Consider the following 19738-nt stretch of genomic DNA (forward strand, 5'->3'; position numbering starts at 1 on the left):
GCTATATGTACATAAACCAAAAATTAGGTAAGTAATAGCAAGAAAAGTAATGCAAGCAGTGTAAAATTACAGTAGATTGCAATAGGAGCACATAGGTATAGGGGCAACACAAACCATATACTCCAAAAGTGGAATGCGAAGCACGAATGGACCCCAAACCTATGTGAGCTTGTAGAGGGTCGCTGGGACTGTAAGAAAACAGTGAGGGTTAGAAAAATAGCCCACCCCAAGACCCTGAAAGGTAGGTGTAAAGTGCACCTACTACCCCCAGAGAGCACAGAAGTTGTGATAGCGGGATTCTGCAGGAAGAACAAACACCAGCAAGGCAACACCAGTGGATTTCTGGACCTGAGTACCTGTAAGACAAGGGGACCAAGTCCAATAGTCGCGACAGTGTCGAGAGTGGGCAGGAGCCCAGGAAATGCCCGCTGAGGTTGCAAGGAAGCTGCCACCTGTTGGAAGAAGCTTGGAGTTCTGCAAGAAAGAAGAGAACGAGGAACTTCCCCTTTGGAAGATGAATGTCACACGTCGTGAAGAAGCTTGCAGAGGTGTTCCCATGCAGAAAGACCACAAACAAGCCTTGCTAGCTGCAAGGGTTGCGGTTGGGGTTTTTGGATGCTGCTGTAGTCCAAGAGGGACCAGGATGTCGCCACTTGGATGAGGAGACAGAGAAGGTGTCCAGCAAGTCAGGGAGCCCTCACAGAAGCAGGCAGCACCCGCAGAAGTACCTGAACAGGCACTTGGAAGAAGAGTGAACCAGAGTCCACGCGAAGACACAAAAGGGAGTCCCACGACGCCGGAGGACAACTCAGAAGGTTGTGCACTGCAGGTTAGAGTGTCGGGGACCCAGGCTTGGCTGTGCACAAAGGAAATCCTGGAAGAGTGCACAGGAGCTGGAGCAGCTGCAAATCATGTGGTGCCCAGCAATACAGTCTAGCGTGGGGAGGCAAGGACTTACCTCCACCAAACTTGGACTGAAGAGTCACTGGACTGTGGGAGTCACTTGGACAGAGTTTCTGAGTTCCAGCGACCACGCTCATTGTGCTGAGAGGAGACCCAGAGGACTGGTGATGCAGTCTTATGTTGCCTGCGGTTGCAGGGGGAAGATTCCGTCGACCCACAGGAGATTTCTTCAGAGCACCTGGTGAAGAGAGGAGGCAGGCTACCCCCAGAGCATGAACCACCTGGAAACAGTCGAGAAAGCCGGCAGGATGAAGCGATACAAGGTTGCTAGTAGTTGTCTTGCTACTTTGTTGCGCTTTTGCAGGCGTCCTTAGCAGTCAGCGGTCGATCCTTTGGCAGAAGGTGAAGAGGGAGATGCAGAGGAACTCTGGTGAGCTCTTGCATTCGTTATCTGGTGAGATCCCCAAAGCGGAGACCCTAAATAGCCAGAAAAGGAGGTTTGGCTACATAGGAAGGAGGATTGGCTACCAAGAGAGGTAAGAGCCTATCAGAAGGAGCCTCTGACATCACCTGCTGGCACTGGCCACTCAGAGCAGTCCAGTGTGCCACAGAAACCTCTGTTTCTAAGATGGCAGAGGTCTGGGACACACTGGAGGAGTTCTGGGCACCTCCCCTGGGAGGTCAGGGGAGTGGTCACTCCCCTTTCCTTTGTCCAGTTTCGCGCCAGAGCAGGGCTGGGGGATCCCTGAACCGGTGTAGACTGGCTTATGCAGATATGGGCACCATCTGTGCCCATCAAAGCATTTCCAGAGTCTGGGGGAGGCTACTCCTCCCCAGCCCTCACACCTATTTCCAAAGGGAGAGGGTGTTACATCCTCTCTCAGAGGAAGTCCTTTGTTCTGCCTTCCTGGGCCAGGGCTGCCTGGACCCCAGGAGGGCAGAAACCTGTCTGAGGGGTTGGCAGCAGCAGCAGCTGTAGTGGAGACCCCGGAAAGGCAGTTTGGCAGTACCCGGGTTATGTGCTAGAGACCTGGGGGATCATGGAACTGGCATTGGGGTGACAATTCCATGATCTTAGACATGTTACATGGCCATGTTCGGAGATACCATTGTGACGCTGTACATAGGTAGTGTTCTCTGTACAGTGCACGTGTGTAATGGTGTCCCCGCACTCACAAAGTCTGGAGAATTTGCCCTGAACGATGTGGGGGCACCTTGGCTAGTGCCAGGGTGCCCACACACTAAGTAACTTTGCACCCAACCTTCACCAGGTGAAGGTTAGACATATAGGTGACTTATAAGTTACTTAAGTGCAGGGGTAAATGGCTGTGAAATAACGTGGACGTTATTTCACTCAGGCTGCACTGGCAGGCCTGTGTAAGAATTGTCAGAGCTCCCCATGGGTGGCAAAAGAAATGCTGCAGCCCATATGGATCTCCTGGAACCCGAATACCCTGGGTACCTCAGTACCTTATACTAGGGGATTATATGGGTGTACCAGCATGCCAATGTGAATTGGTAAATTTCGTCACTAGCCTGTTAGTGACAAATTTGGAAAGCAGAGAGAGCATAACCACTGAGGTTCTGGTTAGCAGAGCCTCAGTGAGACAGTTAGGCATCACACAGGGAACACATACAGGGCACAAACTTATGAGCACTGGGGCCCTGCCTGGCAGGGTCCCAGTGACACATAGACTAAAACAACATATATACAGTGAAATATGGGGGTAACATGCCAGGCAAGATGGTACTTTCCTACAAGCGCCACCAAGGTGCAATAGTAATGGTCGTTTTCGCTCATCTTTGACGTTCAGCGCCTTACAGTAGGTCTCCAGCCGTTCCAACCAGGCTTTCTACCTTGCAGCTTGTGTGGGAGGGGCCCCAGTGATGGTGAAGGTTTCAAGGGCCAGGATGCTGGCCATGTCATTAGGTGCTGCAGGCAGCTGTGGACTGGCTTGGGGGGGTCCTCCTGGGTGGGTAGGGTAGCCAGTGTCGAACAGCGGTCGTCCCAGGCCCCTCAAGCAATATCTGGGGTCTGTCTGTCGTGACAGGGTGAAAGCCACGCAGCTGAGAGTGTCATGCAGGTGGGCGAGGCCATGCAGGGGTGTACCACTCACTCAGGCACTAGTTTGTGTTCTTCAGGACCGGACAGGATGAGGAGCAGGGCACAAACGCGGTACCTGGAGATGTAGCACGAGTGCCGGTGGGTTTTCACCACACTAGTATAAGCGGGGCCCGCTGCGCTGTGGAAGCATCCTGGATGTGCTCCCGCCTGGCAAGAGGGAGGCCCGCCGGGCGAGGCCGCTGCAGAGACAGGAATCGCTTGCCTGCAACAGATCTGGTAGAGCTGCAGAGGGAGGGCCCGGGGAGGGCCTTGCCATCACGGTGGCTGTCCAGTGGTGGAGACTGTGTCGCTGCAGGAGGCATCTGGCCACGTGTATCGCCGGCGACCGGGGTGTGCTGGCGACGCAGGGAAGGAGCCGGTACCTGTGAGCCACATCTGTGGCGAGGCCGTCACACAGCGGTGACTGGCAGAGCGGCAGCAGCAAAGGTGTGCAGGGTGGGTGAGCGCCTCATCGCCAATGTGGTGTCGGCTGAAATTACGACACCGGGCCTATTTATGGAGTGGTAGAAAGCTTTATTTGACACCTGTGAATACTCCAACTCTGGTTCTAACTAACTCATTGCTACTTAAAGCCTCACTCCCACGTCACTGCTGGAGCGTCCCACGCATGCTTAGTGAGGAGGGGTTGCCGGGTTGACCCCTTCTGGATGTCGCATCAGTGGGCTCGCTCATATCTCGGGCGGACACTACAGCCGCCACGTTACCCATAGTGTAGTAGCACCATAACTCTTTTTGATTATTTTTTTTAATGGCTTTCCTTGTTTCAGCCTGTCCATCTTGTGTTTCTCTCCCACTTCCACCACCAACCCTGCATGGAGCATAGCCTCTTTACTCTTTCTCTGATTGGCTGGATTCTATGCTTTCTCTGGTCATACTTAGATTAACTACTTTTTCTAGCTATCTCCCTCGTGTGGTTTTCTCCCTCCCACATGGCTATCCCTCTCACATGTGCTTCAAGGAATCCACCCGCACTCATTTTGCTCTTTCACCTGTGTGTTTCTCGCCCCCTCCACGTTGCTCGTTTTGACACTGTTCTTTCCCCTCATGTTACTTCTAACGCCCCCACCGCCCCCGCCTTAATGCTTCATACCCCGACCCTTCCCTTGCCCACACATCCATTGAATTTATTTTTTAAAGTACTTTAGCGCTACGTTTCAAAAGAGTTCTTTTGTGCTACTTTATCTTTTAAATATACTGATTCATTTCGGATCGGTAAATAAAAAGAAAAAGCTTTGTCCTTTTGTAGGTGCATGCATCCGTGCTGAACGCTTGGAGGTACATACAAAATAATGCAGCTTCCGTGACTTCGCCAATGCTACACATTTTTCTCAAGTTTATAAGCGGAGGGAGAAGTTTCATAAACACCTCAGAAGGAACTTGTTTATGCCTCGTTTCTTGTTTTAATTTGTGGCATTTGTTAATCCACAACACACTCATATTTCATCAGCCCAGCAAACCTGCTCTGCACAGCGCAGTTATGGCTGAGTGGTAGTGGTGGGGTAGCAGTGCAAAACATTATGGTGCAGGGGTGAGAAAACCTTTCTCTCCTTCCACTTTGGGAGTTAAACAGCCGCCACTGACCATAGTGCCTCTTCTGGAACATTTCTCCTGTGTGGCATCAGAATCAGACTTCCATCCTTCGGTGCAGATATTTCTTTAGTGCTGATGGACATGTTCATCCCATACACTTTAGAATACGAAACCAAAATGCATAGAAATAAATCTTGCATACATGAGCTACTCACACATTGACTTTGGAAAACTCGAGAAGTCCGAATGAGTATATTTTGAAACTGAATCAAAACGTATTTTTACGTTTAGTCTCCCAGAGTAACAATATTGCATGGCAGGACATTGAGGCATATACATATAACATGAAACGTGGGAAGGCATGCTTCGTGCTCTTAGCTGAAAAACAATCTCATGGGAAAGGTCTACTGGATAGGTGTACTGGCGTGGATCCTTTTATCGTTGTGGTAATTAGGTTAATTTGAGTCCACATAATTTTCCCTTTTAATAAAACACCCTATATCAAGTTCCTCCTTTCATGACTTTTCTTTAAAAAAATAGATGTACGCGCTACTAGCAGGTACCGAGCCTCACAAATTGTACGCCACCGGAGAAAAGCTTCCAACCGAAGGCAGAATGGAGCCTCGCCTTCAGATGGTCGGTCTCCTCGCCAAAGTGTTCATTAACGTAAGGCAGACACTGTTGCTCTGCATTTTCTGATTAACAACCCCAGAACTACGCTAAAGTTTTCATCTGGCTGATGCTACATATAGCCCTGCAAAAGTGGTATGGCAGGATGGAGGTGAAGAACGCGACTGGAGTGTACTGAGAGATTCATGCGCAGCTGCTCTCCCCATCCACAGAAATGCTATTATTCCCTTCTCCCTCGTCTTGTCTGATTTTCAACCTCGAACGTTCCAGCGAAACTGGAAGAATACATGGCTGGGAAACGAGGAACAGCTGCAGAACCAGATGAATGAATCACTTTAAAGGGTAAAATAAGTCCCCACACAGCCGCCTTTATAATGTTGCTGATTATCATTATTCTGACGAACATATTACGTGCCTTCCCATACCGCAGGTCTTGGTTGTTGCTTATTTACATTTTTTCATTGTGTAAACGCTGCGTTGATCAAAAGTCTTGTATGTACAGGCAGCGGCACTTGGCGGGAGGAGCAGGCCCAATGTTCCATTAATATAATGAATTTGTCTCTCCGCAGAAAAATATCCTGACCAGGCTGAATGAAGGCAGCATTAGGAAAACCCCTACGCATCCAAAGTCTATCCCAGTATTGCACTGTGAAACGGCAACCTTCTAGGAATGTGGTGAAGGGATCTCAGCCAAATAAAACAAAGCAAATAATGTATCGATGTACAATAATTCACCGTTTCCTTTTCTCCAACAGGCTGTACAGGCTGCATCACGTATACTAGGATTCGAGAGCTCAACAGCTCCATTTCATGACATTAACATTTAATTCAATTTCAATACGTCTTCATCTCTCTTCTGGTTTCAATTCTTACATGCAGTGTGGGCACTTACATGATATTCATGTTGCACACCAACATCAAAAGAAGGAAAGTCTTGTAGGTCTAACTGGCCTCTGTGTAGAAAGCAACTATTACTAACTCAGAGACCTTCATAGACGTCATTTAGGAGTGGCCAAGGGTCGCAACTGCGACCCCTTAGCTTGCTACCTTGCACCCCCTGGCATTACCTTTGCGACCCCTGGCCTCAGAGGTAGCAAAATCCGTTTCAGAACTCAGAGGGGAATTGCATAATCAGAGTCAGGTTCCAGCCTCGTTTTCTGCTCATTTCTATTACATTAATAGTGAATAACAAATTCACTGTAGGTGTAATAAAATAATAAAACGTAGATCAGCAAGTTCTGAAGCAGGACCTCCACTGGCATCTTAGGTGAGAAAAATACAATGGTTTTAAATGTATGTTGTGTGCGTGCACATGGGCGACAGTGAATTTCTGTGAGAGAGCATTTGTAAGTGTGAACATGTATGGATATGTGAGATTGTGCGTGTCTGTGAAATGAGTAAATATAATTGAGTTAGAGAGTGCAAATGAGTGAGTCAAGGTAAGAGTAAGTGCAAAAGACTGAGTGGAAATTAATGAGTGGGAGTAAGTGAATGTAAGAAAGCATGAGTGATTTATTTTTGTTAGGCTTGCAAATCTGCTGTTGGAGCTGGCATGCAGCTTCGCTTATAGAAGCAACCTGGCAAAATGTCGGCACTGGCATACTGGAGGTAATCCTTGCATAAGGTATACCAACGGCAATATGCTAGTGCTGGCTTACTGTAGGTAAATCTTAGCATGAGGCACCCTCAGAAATATGCTAGTGTTGCCATAGTGAAGCTAAATCTTGGTATAGGTAACATGGGTGGCAAATTGATGGTGCTGGTACATTTTGTGGCATACAAGAGGACGACAGGGACGATGTCATGGGGCCATCAATGAAAAATTGTGGTCCTCGACATAATTGATGTAACTTTTGACATAAGGTCCTCCATAGTATGTAAACAGCAATTTTAACAAGATTCCGGCACTGGCATATTGCATATAATGTTTGGGCAAAAGGGGCACCATAGCAGAAAGCAGTCATGTTTTTACATAAGGGGGCACTCATTGGTCATTTTCAAAACATAGCTGGGTCAACTCTTGGGGACTGTAGGGTTTCATTAGGTTGAGTTAAAATACACTCTCAGAGGCCATTTTTTCAAAATGTGCTCAGTGGAGAGAAACCCTCGACCTTCAATCTCCACTAGAAGCTGTCACTCACTTTTCCTGCTTACCACAATTAAACTGACTGTTCACTTGCATTATCATGTCCGAACCTTTGTATAGATGATATCTAAAACAGACATTTGTGCTGTGTTATATTAATTATATATGTTCAGCATTGTTAAATATTATATTATCGGGATTAAGGTCATGTAACATCACTTCCTAGGAAGATTCAGGCTTAAAGGTCATAATCTCACTTCCTGTCACATCATTAAAGTCAAAGGGTATATGTCACTTCTGCTACCCCTGACATTCTGGTGAATCAACATCCACGGAGACCTTCCGACCACTACTCCTGTTTTTGTGCCCTTCTAGGGAAGCCCCTTCAACCCCCACCCCTGTATCCTGTAGGGCCTCCCATTCATATTTTTACCTTTCTTTGGAACCAGCCAAGTGCCTCCAAATATGGGTTGCTTTGGGCTGGATCCCTTATTAGGTAAAAAGTCATTCCTCATTGAATGGCATGGGATATACGTGTATTTAAGGCTGGTGGTGCATGTCCCCTTCTCCCGGCATACCGTGGGTGATCCGGAGTAGAAAGGTGGGCTGCTAGTGCTCTCTGATGGTGAAGGTGTTTGTATATTCTGATTACCCTTTCGTGTACAGCCCAGTTTGGCTCATTTTGCAGGCCATCTGCTCTGCCTGATTTCGATGGGGGCCAGGATGCCCACGAGTCTTCACATCTCCGGCGCTGACAGTCTTACCTATGTTACAGATGGCTGTATGTGAGTCGTTGCTAATCTGAGCCATCTTGTGTTCCTGCTCTGCAGGTGACCATACCTTTCTTTTGGGGCAATGGTGGGCAGATGTTGCCGGGTGGCTGGTCTTCTTGGCTCATTGTTCAACTTGGTTTACAGGACTGTTCTACTCACTTAATGAACCGTCCTGGCAAGTGAAGAGTGTGCACAGTGGCCATGCTTTTTTGGGGCCTTTTCTGATTGTATCCTGATTTAATTCTGTGATGGAAGCAATACTTTGGTTCTTAGGTAAGATTGCTGACGACGGAGACTCAAACATTAGAGATGTCACTCCCACTGCTCTGTGCAGCTTCCTCAACCAATGAGGGATCACTAACTACAATACTTTGAATTGTCACATAAATAGACTTTTATTAAATTACTAGAAGATAAACCCTCAGGGGAAGATCTTGTGAAAATGAAACATGCTCAGCAGTCTGGCCCTTTTTTTTTACTATCCCCTTAGTCTGCTTGTTCATCTTGTCAGGATTGGCCGCAGGGGAGGCTGGGAACCATTGCCTGCAGTCTTCCTGCAGCAGAGGAGGGGCGCAGTGATACGGCAGCGACGGCGATGATACAGGTAAGTTGTGTTTATATCTCAAAAGCCAGTAGTGATTTTGCTTCTCGGAATTGAGACAATAAGCTTCCCTTGCAGCCATTCTTTGGTTATGAACTTCCAGAATTGCTCTTTCAGTTAAATTTTACAGGCCATAGTTAGAGACAATGGATCCGACCACATACTTTCCATGGATGGGTTTGCCAACTAAACTTCACGTGGCCAAGCCAAGATTGGGAACCAGTCAACTCCAATATTAGAATTTCCTCAAAGCCTTCTCTATAAATACCCTCAACATAACCCAGAATAAAAAAGAGCAGGAGAATAGCCATGTGTTCAATTTTCTTTAAACCCAGATCCAAAATAGTGGCAACAGGGGAGTGCTTACTGGTAGGTTGGCCAACGATCTAAAAAAATAATTCTCTTGTATGGTAAATACGGGTGTCTTTTCATGCCTCCAAATTTCGACACCATACAGGGGGCTGCTTATGCATTTGTGTATATCTGTAAAACAGGGATCTCAGGTTTAGAAAAAGAAGCTTTGTGGGCCTGTAGGGCCACTATACCTCCTTGAATTATTATGGCTCTGCTCTTTGTAATTTTGGGCTTTTATGATAAACTATTCTCTACTCTAATGCCCATATAATCAAAGATGGGGACTTTGTCCAGGTAAGTTTCTCCCAACCTCACACTCCCTCTTAAAAGACGTATGTGGATTTAGTACAATGTACTTTGTTTTTAGTGTATTCATTTCTAGGCCACTGGAGTCACAAAAGTTGTGGAATATATCGAGCAAATTCTTTAGGCCCATCAAAGTGTGTGAAATTGAACCGGTGTGGTCAGCAAAAAGGAGATCTGGAATTGAGATGCTGTTCAGTTTGAGGAAATTATAGGGGCAATACAAAAGAGAACAGAGTACGGGCTAGAACGCAACCCTGGTGGACACCTCTGTGGATTTGAATGTGTTCTCTCAGCTCACCCTCCCACCTCCATTAAACTATGGGAAGAGACATCTTTACAAAGTCTCAAAACAAAACATTTCTAAAAGCAAAAATATATTTTCAGCTTCAAAAAACATACATTACCAAAGTAGTCACCTGGAAGTGAAAATAACTACTTTGTGTGGATACATCTCATGTGAAAGAGCAGAAGATTTGAAATATCTTGCAGTGTTTACCATGGCTCTGTTCCTTCACTGCCTCATTCAACCTATACTTGGAGCCTCCATGCACCAATATGCTGATGGAATGCCAATCTACCTAAAAATAGCAGCACTTGAGGACATCTTGGCTCTTTCCATTTGCCTTGACAGACTGCATGCATGGATGTTGGGGAAATGTCTAAATGTCTCATGCTCAACCTGCAAACAAAAATATTTCTGCTCTTCATACTAATGCATCTATACTGAACCAACTGAAATCAGAAGATTTCTCTCCTTCCATCTCACACATTTTGTCAGTAGCCAACTCTATGGAAAGCGATATCTTTACAGTTCACAAAATACAAAGGGACTCACTGGCTTAACAGCAAACTTTTTTAAAAAGAACAAATCAAACAAGTAGACCCATTTTCCAGAAATATTCTTTGCAGGAAGTGCCCTTCCCACATTTTGCAGAATCCACCTTAACAGGAAGTGGCATCACTAGATTCCCACTTGAAACTTGTTGCCTCCTCCCCTACTTCAGACAGCTTATTTGAATGCCCAACCTCCTGAGCATTCCTATCTTGATAAATACTAAAACCAATGGTTCACTTGAAATTTGTTTATACAAACTTTATTGATGGGCAAAGAAATATATTCTAAGCATACAATTAATGGAGTAAAACCACTAATAAACTCTAGCCTCATGGGCACTTTTAATTAAACCAGAAATGCAGAGTAACTGCACATGTAGTGTACTAATTTGTAGACCACATATAAATAGTACAAATGTTATGTACAAGGTGTAACAAGCATAAAAGTAATGAATGTGCACTGTGAACAGGTGACAATTTTATGTATGTGATTATAAATGCACAAATCCACACATCTATTGGACCCAATTTTTCTCCTCAATCAGCAACAGGACTGTGGACAAGTCAGCAACTATGACCTGGACACACCACACTCTTGTTAGTTTCACCATGCCCATCCTGCACCATCAAAGACCTACTACCACCGGAACCACCTGCCACAGCTGGGAATGCATCTCAGAAAAGGGGTGTGTTTATGGCCTCTCTGAGCACCGTCCAGAACACACAGGTGACTTGCTGAAAACCATCAAAAACCTCAATAGCTGTATCTTCACATGCACTGACACCCTGGCTCCCCTGAAACACAACCCAAAGGCAAGGGCTACCTAGTACATAGAGGTACTCAAGCTGATGAAGTACCACTGCAAACAACTGGAGAGCAAATGCCAAATAAGTCTAGACTCCGCATATATAGCCATCTTCAAATCAGCCCTACAACACTACTGCCAGCAGATACAGAACACCAAGTACACAGCTCTTGCATAACACATTGAAGCCAACACTAACAGCAGCAAGGAAATCATTGCCACCATCAAAGATTTCACTGCATCCCCTGACGCTTCCAGCAACATCATCCCCTCGCAGGTTCTATGTAACAAGCTCTCTCAATTGTTCTGTAACGAGATCACCTGTGTATACAGCACATTCAACCCTCAACCGGACCTCGTCACCATTGCAATTCAGATTCCCACCAGTGCCAATGAACAATCTTTGACCTTGTGGCCTGCTGTCACCTCCGTCAAAATCACTGCTACTATAAAGACCATCCTTACAAGGGCTCCATCTGATCCTTGCCCCCACCATGTCTTACATGCATTCTTAATACCTCCATCAACTCAGCTGCATTCCCGGACACATGGAAATATGCCACCGTCATGCCCCTGCTTAAGAACCCACCCAAATAACCAGCTATGCTTTCTAACTGCAGACCCATCTCCCTCCTACCATAGCCAGAAAAGATCCTAGAGAAACTAAACAACCGACACCTCCTGACCACTTCAGCAACCACCAGCTCCTTGACGCCACACAGTCTGTATTCAGACCCACCACAGTACAGAAACAGCACTCATCACCACCACAAACGACATCCGCTGGACAAGGGAAATACAGCAGCCTTTATTTTCCTGGAATGCTCTGCAGCATTCAACACAGTCTCACACCCCATCCTCATTAGGAGCCTGCACCAGATTGGCACCCAAGAACCCTCTCTCTAATGGATCTGCTCCTTCCTAACAGATAGAACAGAAGCTGTCAACCTGGCACCTCACTCCTTGGAATCCTGCAAACTCATCTGTGGAGTGCCTAAAGTCTCATCGCTCAGCCGCACACTCTTCAATGCATATATGATTCCTCTGGCCAACATCGTCCATGCACGACATCAACATCCTCTCATATGCAGACTTTAATCAACTTATACTCTCCCTCTGGTACAAGACCCCGCAACACAAGAAACAAGTTCACAGCCTGCATGACCAAAGGCGCTAACTGGATGAAAGCCAACTATCTCAAGTTCAACACGGGTTACACAGAAACAGTGATCTTCAGCAAGACCACCTCACCATGAGACTCCAACCATGTGGCAAGTTGAACTTTGACCCACACCAACACCCAGAAACTACGAAATAATCATCAACGATAAATTGGACATGACAGCACAAGTCAACGCTGACATTGCATCCAGCTTTCATACCCTGAAAGTGCTGAGGAAGATCTTCAAATGGCTCCCAAGCAACACTAGAAAAACTGTCACTTACCCCTTAATCATCAGCACGTTGGACTGTGGGAACACCCTCTATGCCAGGGTATTTATGGAACTCATTATTAGATTACAAGTCATCTAGAATGTGGCTGCCAGACTCATCCTCAGTCTCCCACACAGAGTTCACATCACCCCATACCTTAGGGAACTACACAGGCTCCAGATAAACACATGCACTCATTTCAAACTCCTTACACACACATTCAAGCCACTAAACAACTCAGGTCCTACTTACCCGAACAGTTGCACCTCCTTCGACCAACCACCCAAACATCTCAGTTGTTTAGACTTCTTATTCTTACACATCCCATGCATTCACAGAACCAGATCAGGAGGACGGCCTTTCTCTTGCGTGGCTCACAAAGCGTGGAACAAACTCTTAGTCCACATTAAAGTCTCCTTCTCTCTTCTTGAATTCTGCAAGAAGCTGAAGACCTGGTTTTCAATTAACCAACTTATCATAGGCAGGTCTAGGCACACACACTTCGTCAGTGCTAGGATTCTCTTGTGGATGATTTACAAATACACATAGCTAGCATAACATAAGAAAAGAGCAAATTATTTTATGCTAGCGACTAGTAGTGTGCTTTGGTGTTGATGGCATTTTGACCTCTTTAGAAATGTCTAGTTCTCTCCAGGCCAATGAGATAACAGGAATACCTCTGTAGGGAACCAATGAATGGTTAATGAAGGAAGGAAATTCTTATTTTTTTAGGCTAAAGTAATTACAGGGGTATTACCTGATTAAAGGCTAATCACAAGGCTATGACTGGATGAAAGAACCTGTATATATGACAGATGAAGGTATTTAGTTTATTGTCACAGAAGGTGAAAAAATACAGTGGGCTTGAGTTAACAGAGAATGACACCCAAGATGTAAAAAATAAAATGTACTCACCTGGTTGTGCTTGCAACTTGGAAGAGTAACTAACTATTAATGGTATAATTCTTTCAGCATTTACATTCATTTATGTCCATCACCAGCTGATGCAGAGGTGTCAATATGGCCAATTGATGTGCCAACCCCCCTCATAGTCTCCTGCATCCCATTCAAGGTGATTTCTTTGGACCATATGAGTCCAATGAAGTCTGTTAATTGATATAAGCATACGTTGGTGGCTATTGATTCATGTTCTTGATTCCTATGGGTGTGGCCACAGATAAATGCAAGTGCTTCAGACTACGTAAAAGATTTGCAGTGTCTGGTAGTGATAGGAGCTGTTCTTTCATTTCACTTATTTAATGGTCTGTGTTCACTTCCAAGGCTCACAGGGGTGCTATGTCTGCTCTTCTAGTTTGTCTGCAATTTAGCAATCTATTTTCAGTTGAGTCCAACGGATTAGTTGAGCTTGCTAATGGCCTGAAATAAATTGACTGAATGTCTTACAGAGCAACAAAGAGATCTGCAACAAGCTGTCTAATGTGAACCATTTTGAAGCTACCACCTGCAAAGAGAAGGTTTTACAGGTGGGTCCCTGAAGTAGGGAATCTAGGGCCAGATGTAGCAAAGGATTTGCGCCTCGCAAACGGCGAAAATCGCCGTTTGCGAGGCGTAAATGCCTCTTTGCTATGCAGAAATGCATATTGCGAGTCGGGACCGACTCGCAATATGCATTTCAGAATCGCAAGTAGGAAGGGGTGTTCCCTTCCTACTTGCGATTCCGAGTGGTATGCAATACCATTTGCGACCGCATATGCGGTCGCAAATGGTGTTGCAGTTACCATCCACTTCAAGTGGATGGTAACCCACTCGCAAATTGGAAGGGGCCCCCATGGGACCCCTTCCACTTTGTGAATGGACCCACAAATATTTTTTCAGGGTAGGTAGTGGTCCAAGGGACCACTACTTGCCCTGAAAAAAAAACGAAACTAAAGGTTTCTTTTTTTTTTTTAAGTGCAGCTCGTTTTCCTTTAAGGAAAACGGGCTACACTTAAAAAAAAAAAACTGCTTTATTGAAAGCAGTCACGAACATGGAGGTCTGCTGACGACAGCAGGCCTCCATGTTTGCGAGTGCCTAGACTCGGTATGTGGCCGCAATTTGCGACCCACCTCATTAATATTAATGAGGTGGGTCTTGGCGACCCCATAGCGACTCGCAGAAGGTGTCTGAGACACCTTTCTGCATAACATTTTGCGAGTTGCAAATTGCGAGTCGCTAGTACTCGCAATTTGCAAGTCGCAAAATGTTATTTTGCTACATCTGTCCCCTAGTTCTGAAGAGGATCAATAGCAAACAAGCTTTTGAACCATCTTACAGACCATCCGTAACAGTCCTTCCGGTCAAAGGCAAGCAAACTGTCATCCTGCTTTCTTTGTTAGGTTCAAGAAGCAACAGACAGATGGCTGTCACACCTCTCATAATTCAGCACACTGTGTCTCCAGCTTCACAGAGAGCAATTGATTCAACAGATGAATCTAATGCTGTCATTACTGCAGTTACAAATGTTCAAAGCAACTCCATTTTGTACTATGAACTTTCACTCAATTGAGATAATGCCTTTTCGAGAAAAAACTATTTATGAAAATGACTTTAAATTTTGCACATGATGATCATTGTTCTACTGCTACAGAATGACAATTTGTTCCTGAAAGAACAATTACCTAAGCTGTGGTTTGCGAACTGCAACTGCATCTTTCATCACACTGATCTTGAAGAGATCTCTACGCTGCACACATCACAGCTTATCCTGTGCCGGGGACATAGCTTGGGAAAAGATTTCTTATCAGATCATGGGACCCACTGAGACTTTGCCATTACCATTTGTATCAAAAGCTTCATTGAATGAAGCGTTTATTCCTGGTTTTATTTCAGGTGACTGGGATTCAGAGACTGTAAAACAAATGTTGACTGACTTACAGGCATATGCCACCTTAAACAATGTAGATCCTTGCAGGAAAGTACCATCTTGCCTGGCATGTTACCCCCATATTTCACTGTATATATGTTGTTTTAGTTGTATGTGTCACTGGGACCCTGCCAGCCAGGGGCCTAGTGCTCATAAGTGTGCCCTGTATGTGTTACCTGTGTTATGACTAACTGTCTCACTGAGGCTCTGCTATTCAGAACCTCAGTGGTTATGCTCTCTCATTTCTTTCCAAATTGTCACTAACAGGCTAGTGACCAATTTCACCAATTTACATTGGCATACTAGAACACCCTTATAATTCCCTAGTATATGGTACTGAGGTACCCAGGGTATTGGGGTTCCAGGAGATCCCTATGGGCTGCAGCATTTCTTGTGCCACCCATAGGGAGATCTGACAATTCTTACACAGGCCTGACAGTGCAGCCTGAGTGAAACAATGTCCACGTTATTTCACAGTCATTTACCACTGCACTTAAGTAACTTATAAGTCACCTATATGTCTAACATTTACCTGGTAAAGGTTGGGTGCTAAGTTACTTAGTGTGTGGGCACCCTGGCACTAGCCAAGGTGCCCCCACATTGTTCAGGGCAAATTCCCCGGACTTTGTGAGTGCGGGGACACCATTACATGCGTGCACTATACATATGTCACGACATATGTATAGCGTCACAATGGTAACTCCGAACATGGCCATGTAACATGTCTAGGATCATGGAATTGTCACCCCAATGCCATTCTGGCATTGGGGAGACAATTCCATGATCCCCTGAGTCTCTAGCTCAGACCCAGGTACTGCCAAACTACCTTTCCCGGGGTTTCACTGCAGCTGCAACTGCTGTCAACCCCTCAGACAGGTTTCTGCCCTCCTGGGGTCCAGCCAGGCTTGGCCCAGGAAGGCAGAACAAAGGATTTCCTCAGAGAGAGGGTGTTACACCCTCTCCCTTTGGAAAAAGGTGTCAGGGCTGGAGAGGAGTAGCCTCCCCCAGCCTCTGGAAATGCTTTGATGGGCACAGATGGTGCCCATCTCTGCATAAGCGAGTCTGCACCGGTTCAGGGATCCCTCAGCCCTGCTCTGGTGTGAAACTGGGCAAAGGAAAGGGGAGTGACCACTCCCCTGACCTGCACCTCCCCTGGGAGGTGCCCAGAGCTCCTCCAGTGTGCTCCAGACCTCTGCGATCTTGGAAACAGAGGTGCTGCTGGCACACTGGACTGCTCTGAGTGGCCAGTGCCAGCAGGTGATGTCAGAGACTCCTTCTGATAGGCTCCTTCAGGTGTTGCTAGCCTATCCTCTCTCCTAAGTAGCCAAACCTCCTTTTCTGGCTATTTAGGGTCTCTGCTTTGGGGAATTCCTTAGATAAGGAATGCAAGAGCTCATCAAAGTTCCTCTGCATCTCTCTCTTCACCTTCTGCCAAGGAATCGACTGCTGACCGTGCTGGAAGCCTGCAAAACTGCAACAAAGTAGCAAAGACGACTACTGCGACCTTGTAACGCTGATCCTGCCGCCTTCTCGACTGTTTTCCTGGTGGTGCATGCTGTGGGGGTAGTCTGCCTCCTCTCTGCACTAGAAGCTCCGAAGAAATCTCCTGTGGGTCGACAGAATCTTCCCCCTGCAACCGCAGGCACCAAAGAACTGCATCACCGGTCCTCTGGGTCTCCTCTCAGCACGACGAGCGAGGTCCCTTGAACTTAGCAACTCTGTCCAAGTGACTCCCACAGTCCAGTGACTCTTCAGTCCAAGATTGGTGGAGGTAAGTCCTTGCCTCCCCACGCTAGACTGCATTGCAGGGAACCGCATGTTTTGCAGCTGCTCCGGCTCCTGTGCACTCTTCCAGGATTTCCTTTGTGCACAGCCAAGCCTGGGTCCCCGGCACTCTATCCTGCAGTGCACAACCTCCTGAGTTGTCCTCCGGTGTCGTGGGACTCTCATTTGTGACTTCGGGTGAGCTCCAGTTCACTCCACTTCGTAGTGCCTGTTCCGGTACTTCTGCGGGTGCTGCTTGCTTCTGAGTGGGCTCTTTGTCTTGCTGGACGCCCCCTCTGTCTCCTCACGCAATTGGTGACATCCTGGTCCCTCCTGGGCCACAGCAGCATCCAAAAACCCTAACCGTGACCCTTGCAGCTAGGAAGGCTTGTTTGCGGTCTTTCTGCATGGAAACTCCTCTGTAAGCTTCTCCACGACGTGGGACATCCATCCTCCAAAGGGGAAGTTTCTAGCCCTTGTCATTCTTGCAGAATCTACAGCTTCTACCATCCGGAGGCAGCTTCTTTGCACCCACGGCTGGCATTTCCTGGGCATCTGCCCACTCCCGACTTGATCGTGACTTTTGGACTTGGTCCCCTTGTTCCACAGGTACTCTAGTCTGGAAGTCCTTCGTTGTTGCATTGCTGGTGTTGGTCTTTCCTGCAGAATTCCCCTATCACGACTTCTGTGCTCTTTGGGGAACTTAGGTGCACTTTGCACCCCCTTTTTTAGGGTCTTGGGGTGGGCTATTTTTCGAACCCTCACTGTTTCCTTACAGTCCCAGCGACCCTCTACAAGGTCACATAGGTTTGGGGTCCATTCGTGGTTCGCATTCCACTTCTAGAGTATATGGTTTGTGTTGCCCCTATCCCTATGTGCCCCCATTGCATTCTATTGTGACTTTGTATTTCCAAAATGGGCACAAGTCAAGGTGTTGAGAAGCAGTGGTTATTTACACTTCTCTGAATTCTGGGGTCCCCATACTAGCATGTGAATTACAGGGCATTTCTCAAATAGTTGTCTTTTTTACACACTGTCTTACATTTCGAAGGAAAAAAGGTAGAGAAAGACGAAGGGTAATAACACTTGTTCTTCTAATCTGTATTTTCCCAAAGTCTCCCGATACAAATGGTACCTCACTTGTGTGGGTAGGCGTAATGCCCGTGACAGGAAACGCAACATAGACACATTACAATATTACATTGAAATCTGATGTTTTTTAGAAAGTGTCTAGCTGTGGATTTTGGCCTTTAGCTCAGCCGGCACCTAGGAAAACCTACCAAACCTATACATTTTTTAAATCTAGACACCAAGAGGAATTCAGAATGGGGTTCCCACCAGGTTCCGTTACCCAGAATCCTTTGCAAACCTCAAAATTTGGCAAAAAAGCCACTTTTTCCACACATTTTGGTGACAGAAAGTTCTGGAATCTGAAAGGAGCCACAAATTTCCTTTCACCCAGCATCCCTCCATATCTCCTGTAACATATGTGGGTAGGCCTGGTGCCCGCGACAGGAAATGCCACAAAACACAACATGGACACATCACATTTTCCCCCAAAAAACAGAGATGTTTTTTGCAAAGTGCCTAGATGTGGATTTTGGGATCTAGCTTAGCCGGCACCTAGGGAAACCTACCAACCCTGTGCATTTTTTTAAACTAGGCACCTAGGGGAATCCAAGATGGGGTCACTTGTGGGGCTATCACCAGGTTCTGTTACCCAGAATTCTTTGCAAACCTCAACATTTGTTAAAAAAAAATATTTTCCTCACATTTCGGTGACAGAAAGTTCTGGAATCTGAAAGGAGCCACAAATTTCCTTTCACCCAGCATCCCTCCAAGTCTCCTGTAACAAATGGTACCTCACTTGTGTGGGTAGGCCTCGTGCCCACAACAGGAAATGCCCCAAAACACAGCATGGACACATTACATTTTTCAAAGAAAACAGTGCTGTTTTTTGCAAAGTTCCTAGCTGTGGATTTTGGCCTTTAGCTCAGCTGGCACCTAGGGAAACCTACCAAATCTGTGCATTTTTTAAAACTAGACACCTAGGGGAATCCAAAATGGGGTGACTTGTGGGTCTCTCACCCGGTTCTGTTAGCCAGAATCCTTGCCAAACATCTTAATTTGGCCAAAAAAAAACACTTTTTCTTCACATTTCGGTGACAGGAAGTTCTGGAATCTGAGAGAAGCCACACATTTACTTCCACCCAGCACTCCCCCAAGTTTCCCAATAAAAATGGTACCTCACTTGTGTGGGTAGGCCCGGTGCCCGCAAATGGTAATGTCTCAAAACTCTATGTGGACACATCAAAATTATCAAATACAAAACTACTTTTTTTTTGCAGGGGGGGGCACCTGCGTTTTTGGTTGTGGGCTCAGCAGCCATATAGGGAAACCTACCAAACCCAAACATTTCTGAAAACTAGACACCCGAGGGAGTCCAGGGAGGTGTGACTTGTGTGGTTCACCCAGTGTTTTCTTACCCAGAATCCTCAGCAGACCTCAAATTTTGCAAAAAAATCACATTTTCCCCACCTTTTTGTGTGGGATCACTGCACGGGACAAATTTCCTACCACCCAACATTCCTCTCAATCTCCCGTTAAAAATGATACCTCACTTGTGCAGGTGTGCCAGGTGCCCGTGACAGGGAAGAGCCAAACACATGTCAAAATTGAGGGGGAACCAAAGCGGGTCCAAAAGGGCAGTTTGAAAAAAAAAAAATTT

The 19738-nt window shown here is 46.2% G+C and overlaps 1 protein-coding gene across 1 annotated transcript in view; it reads left to right on the top strand.

Annotated features, from left to right (window-relative positions):
* The window catches only part of LOC138292446 (endogenous retrovirus group PABLB member 1 Env polyprotein-like), a 223846-nt gene that overhangs the window by 159666 nt on the left and 44442 nt on the right, over nucleotides 1–19738 (top strand). The window contains exon 2 of the mRNA XM_069231045.1: nucleotides 8559–8651. The gene's annotated coding sequence lies outside the window, so the exon portion shown is untranslated. The remainder of the gene's footprint in view (nucleotides 1–8558; nucleotides 8652–19738) is intronic.

The sequence above is a fragment of the Pleurodeles waltl genome, chromosome 4_2, assembly GCF_031143425.1.
Source record: "Pleurodeles waltl isolate 20211129_DDA chromosome 4_2, aPleWal1.hap1.20221129, whole genome shotgun sequence".
NCBI lineage: Eukaryota > Metazoa > Chordata > Amphibia > Caudata > Salamandridae > Pleurodeles > Pleurodeles waltl.